Below are 6,000 nucleotides of genomic sequence, written 5' to 3'. Positions count from 1 at the left end.
ATCTAGAACGTTCCTCAGTTCCTCACTTTGCAGGCTTGGAGTCAAAAATCCATGAGATCTTCCCCATTCTGGTTCGCTTAGTCAATGACGATGTGTAGACTTTGCCCTCTTAGCATGTAATGGCTATAGGACAGTTGAACCCAAGGAGATGCGAACAGAAACCTAACTGCCTTGTTTTAAGAGCATCCCGGCGTTGCCTTGACTTCACTGTAATCCCCAGGATTTCAGTGCTGTCTAGGTGGAATGCCAGGTCCGGTAGGCCATCAAGGTGGGTAGCTTTCTAATACATGAGAATGCACGTGCAAGAAAATTAATGCAGTGTCCCGATACTTCAGCTTAGCATTGAAAAGTAAAATCACATCTGCTTGGATAGAGTTCCAAATACCCAGGATCTTCCTAGAGGCCGTTAAATGCAAAGTTTTAAAATTTACTGGACACTCTTTATTGAACTATTTTTAACAGGCTAGAGTGGCAAAATATTTTTAGGCAGTGGGGGTTCTGTCCCTTCCCCAAACGATGTGAAAGACCGGGCTGCGTTAGACGGGGTAGTAAGAGCGATACAGCTTCAGGGATTTTCCAGTTGTTTTCTTTAATAAATATATTTTCCACATCAGCTGCTTCGAGCTGCGTTGCTGGGACTTTTTTTCCATTCTTTACAAGTACATGTTTTTGGATGAGTTCAAAAAGATTCGACTAGGCACTGTCCTTTGAGTGTGGTGATAAAATAGAGGTGACACAGGCTTAAGACCAAGTGTCAGTTGCTGATGGAGAATTGTCAGGATTTGAGCACCACGTGCTTTCCAGGGAGCACAGGTGATGGGAAACAAATAAAAACCAAGACACTAGTATATCAAAAATAACTCATAAAAAATAACTTGTAAAAAATTGGGGGAAAAGAAAACCAAACAGGACTTCCCTGGTGGCACAGTGGTTAAGAATCCGCCTGCCAACGGAGGGGACATGGGTTCGATCCCTGGTCCTGGAAGATCCCACGTGCCGCGGAACTGCTAAGCCCGCGAGCCACAACTACTGAGCCCGCGTGCCACAACTACTGAAGCCCGTGCGCCTAGAACCCGTGCTCCGCAACAAGAGAAGCCACCACAACGAGAAGCCCGCTTGCTGCAAGTAGAGAAAGCCCGTGTGCAGCAACAAAGACCCAACGCAGCCAAAAATAAGTAACAAAACAAAAAAACAAAACCCAGTTAATAAAAAGCAAGCGTAGTCTCTTTTAAAAATAAAATTGACTATAATATTGGGAACCACGAGGAATGTCTTCCTTAACTTGAAAGTTTTTAATAAAAGGATTAATATCCCTCTGTTTACAAATCTCTCAATCTTTCTCCCAATTTTATTCACATTATTATTATTTTCTTTTTGGCTCTCAATTCTCAGGAGATTTACTTATATACTTTGGAAAGACAATGTCCGCGAACTGTTGAACCATATTTGAAATCTATTTCGATAAGAATGTGGATACTTAGAAAATCAGATAACTTCTGGGTTTGGAAGAACAGTTAGTCTAATCTAAGCGTCTTCCTCGTAGTTCAACCATTTTTCCAGCGTTCCACCAAATTATTCATCAGCCTATGCCTGTACATCTCCAGGGTGAGGGGATTCAATGCCTTGAAAAAAACAAACTTGAAAGTATAACTTTTTACTGAAACGTGACTAAAAGTGTTAAAAGTGTTAGCATAGAAAAATGTTGTATCCACATTCATTTAAGGTTAAGAAAAGCCCATCATTTCTTACCTTCTCCCAAATTAAATGATAGAAGTAATATTTGATTGCAGTTTTAAATTTCATAACAGTTTTCACATATATTTAATCCAATTATGGTCACGAAGTTAAAGCAGGTTCCCACAGCTTTAAAAAAAAAAATCTTAACTATATATATTATGAAAGTATCCAACACCAAATAAATGGGCAATATGTGTGGATCCTTCTGTCTTAGGCATTAAATAATCCCTATTTGATAAATAAAGGCAATGAGGGTCAGGAGAGACAAATGAATTACCAAAGATACCATTAGAATTCAGATTTCCTGCTTTAAAACTGTATGACCTTTTCAATCTACCATGCTAATTTTCTTGTTCTCCAAGAGGAATATTTTTCACGCTAACTTTTTTCTAATTGTACTTTTTTTCTCCCAGAGGGATATTTATTGCTCTCTATGCCAGTACCTGTTAAAAGATAGTTTAAGAAAGATATGCTTATGTCATTATTTGCCTGCCTGTGTAGTAAAATATCACATGTATCGATGTCAGGACAAAATATGTTCAAATTCAGGTTTGTTGATGATTTATTGCATGAATTCACATAAATTACATTTCTTATGCCTCAGCACTCTATTCTCTGTGATGTGTATTTTTTTGTATCTTTCCAGGTTTTTATTGTGGCAAAAAAACATAACCTATAATTGCAAATTTTAACGAGTTTAAAGTATACAATTTTTTACCTTTTGATTGATTTTTATTGAGATATAATTTACATATATAACATTGTGTACATTTAAGGTGTCCAGTGGGTTAATTTGACACATTTGTATATTGCTTTACGATCACCACCGTGGCTTTAGCTAATGCCTCTGTCCCATTACATAATTATTATTATTTTTTTTATAGTCAGAAGGTTTAAGATCTAGTCTCTTAGGAATTTTGAAGTATATAATACACTATTGTTGACTGTAATCTCTATGCTGTGCATTAGCTCTCCAGAATTTATGCTGCTTCTTCTGTTTGTAAGTTTGTATCACTAAACAGCATCTCCACCTACTCTCTACCCACCCAGTCTCTGGGAACCACCATTCTACTCTCTGATTCTACGAGTTCAGCTCTTTTAGATTCAACGCATATGTGAGATCATACAGTATTTATATTTGTCCTTCTGTGTCTGGCTTGTCTCACTTAGCATAATGCCCTCAAGGTCCATCCATGTTGTCTCAAAAGGCAAGGTTTCCTTCTTTTTATGGTGAATAATATTCTGCTATGTATACTTACCACATCTTTTTTTAAAAAAAAATTATACTGGAGTATAGTTGACTTATAATATTGTGTTACTTTTTGCTGTACAGCAAAGTGAATCAGTTATACATATATCCATTCTTTTTAGATTCTTTTCGCATATAGGTCATTACAGAGTACTGAGTAGAGTTCTCTGTGCTATACAGTAGGTCCTTATTAGTTATCTATTTTATATATAGTAGTGTAAATATGTCAATCCCAATCTCCCAATTTATGCTTCCCCTGCTTTCCCCCCTGGTAACCATACGTTTGTTTTCTACTTCTGTGACTCTGTATTTTTACCATTTTTTAAGATTCCACATACAAGCGATATATGATATTTGTCATTCACTGACTTACTTCACTCAGTATGACCATCTCTGGGTCCATCCATGTTGCTGCAAATGGCATTATTTCATTCTTTTTTTATCGCTAAGCAATATTTCATCGTGTATATGTACCACATCTTCTTTATCCATTCATCTGTCGATGGGCATTTAGGTTGCTCCCACGTCCTCGCTATTGTAAATAGTGCTGCAGTGAACACTGGGGTGCGTGTGTCTTTTCGAATTTCGGTTTTCTCCAGGTATATGCCCAGTAGTGGGATGGCTGGGTCATATGGTAACTCTATTTTTAGTTTTTTAAGGAACCTCTGTACTGTTCTCCATAGTGGCTGCACCAATTTACATTCCCACCAACAGTGCAGAGGGTTCCCTTTTCTCCACACCCTCTCCAGCATTTATTGTTTGTAGATTTTTTGATGATGGCCATTCTGACCAGTGTGAGGTGGTACCTCATTGTAGTTTTGATTTGCATTTCTCTAATAATTAGTGATGTTGAGCATGTTTTCATTTGCTTTTTAGCCATCTGTATGTCTTCTTTGGAGAAATGTCTATTTAGATCTTCTGCCCATTTTTGGATTGGGTTGTTTGTTTTTTTTTTGATACTGAGCTGCATGAGCTGTCTGTATATTTTGGAGATTAATCCCTTGTTGGTTGCTTCATTTGCGAATGTTTTCTCCCATTCTGACGGTTTTTTTTTTTTTTTTCGTTTTGTTTATGGTTTCCTTTGCTATGCAAAAGCTTATAAATTAAGTTTACCCGTATTGTAGTGAGTATCAGATCTTCATCCCTTTTTGTGTTTGAACATTCCATTGAATGGAAGGACCACATTTTGTTTATCTATTCATCTGCTGATGTACATTTGCACTGCTTCCACCTTTCACTATTATGAATACTAATTCTCTGATCATCCACATAGATGTATTTGCTTAAATACTTGTTTCCAATTTTCTGGGGTCTGTATACCTAGGCCTGGAATTGCTAGGTCATTTTCTACCGAGTTTTGCACATTATATTTTTTATTTCAACAGACATAAATATGATTTCCGCAAGCTCACATGACCTCGCACTTTGAATGACATTCTTTCTCATTATCAAATGACTGCTCCTTTAAAACAATCATTTTATCCTGCACACAATAGATAGAGAGAGGGTATGTGAGAACATGAGCAAAGTGTATTTTGATGTGGAGGTTTATTTGGCATTATCAATCTATTCCAATCACAAATTGCTGTTATAGCCAGGCCAAGTTAAAAATTCCCTTAAATATATGAGGGGACAGCACATTAAAAATGACCCAGGAATTTTAAACCAAGTTGAAACTGAAGTCTATGCCACACACGTGCTATTCATGGCAATTATCACTTTATTGTCTTTCTAACAAGTATTACAAGTCTTCAGACGTCTGCATGTGAAGTGTCCTTTCTGTAATGCTGAAAGTATGGCAAGATTAAACTGTTTGTGGGTTAACATATTTATTTAAATGTCTACAAGTTTAACTTAAGGTATCTCTTTTGTTGCCCTATTAAAAAACATTAACTCAGTACAAAGATCTAGAAAAAATGTTCACTGAACTATAGTTGAAAGTCACAGCCTGTGTATCAATGAAAATCCCAGGTTCCAATTTTTTTTAAGCAAAGCAACTCCTCAGGGATAAGTGAAGATGGAGAGCATTGTCTCTAAGCCCCTGCAGAAAGCCCTCCCCTTCAGACTCGCAGATCCATCTTCCATGCAGGAGATCCTAAATTAGGGAACAGGACAGTTGAAGGAGCCCCAGACTGTCCATGTTCTGTGCGTTTCTGTTGTCTGCATTTGTTTGCATAGCACAGTGAAGCAGCAGGACGGTTTAATTACCACCATCTTTCTTGGAGCAAATTAATCTGCACTCACCTGCAGGGAGTCAATGAAGCAGAAAAGACCCCAGTGGAGAAATATTTCTTTTGTGTAGCGCAAAGCTCAAACCTAGTTTAAACCTTGAAATGCCAACGTATAATTTATCTCACTGTTCTCTGACTATCAGCAATTAAGATGCCAGGTAAAAATAGGACATTGGAAGTGGTTTCTAAACACTTGGTGGAGGCTGGCTCATGTCTGCTCTGTTTAAATCTATCACCCACACCTGTCTGCCGCTTTGGAGACTGCAGACTTCTCATCAATCCCCATTTTCTTCCACAAGATTTGGAGCTAATGGTTTGTAGAAAATAACCACCGTGTTGCCTTTTATTTCCCCCGTTTGTAGATTTTTTTTTTTCTTCCGTTATTTTACGAGGAAGTTTCACTTTCCCTTCTTTATTTTTCTCATAAGAATGAGTGCATTTGGGTGGGATTTGTAATGCAAGATGTATTTCAAACTAAATGAAAATGAAAGCAAAACACATTACGATGTGGGATATGCAGGAAAAGAAACAGAAAAATTGGTCTTGGGATGCTTGCATTAGTTAAAAAAAAGAAAGTCTCAGAGAAAATATCTAAGCTTCTGCTTTAAAAGCCAGAAAAATGAGAGCAAATTAAATCTAAAATAAGTGGAAGGAAAGAAATAATAAAGTGCAGAACAAAAATCAATGAGAGACAAAACTGTTAAACAGTGGATGAAACCAATTAAATCCAAAGCTGGTCCTTTGGAAAGTTCAGTAAAATTGATTAATTTCTAGCCATACAGT

The sequence above is a fragment of the Eschrichtius robustus genome, chromosome X (assembly GCF_028021215.1).
Source record: "Eschrichtius robustus isolate mEscRob2 chromosome X, mEscRob2.pri, whole genome shotgun sequence".
NCBI lineage: Eukaryota > Metazoa > Chordata > Mammalia > Artiodactyla > Eschrichtiidae > Eschrichtius > Eschrichtius robustus.
Note: the sequence above shows the minus strand (reverse complement) of the source record.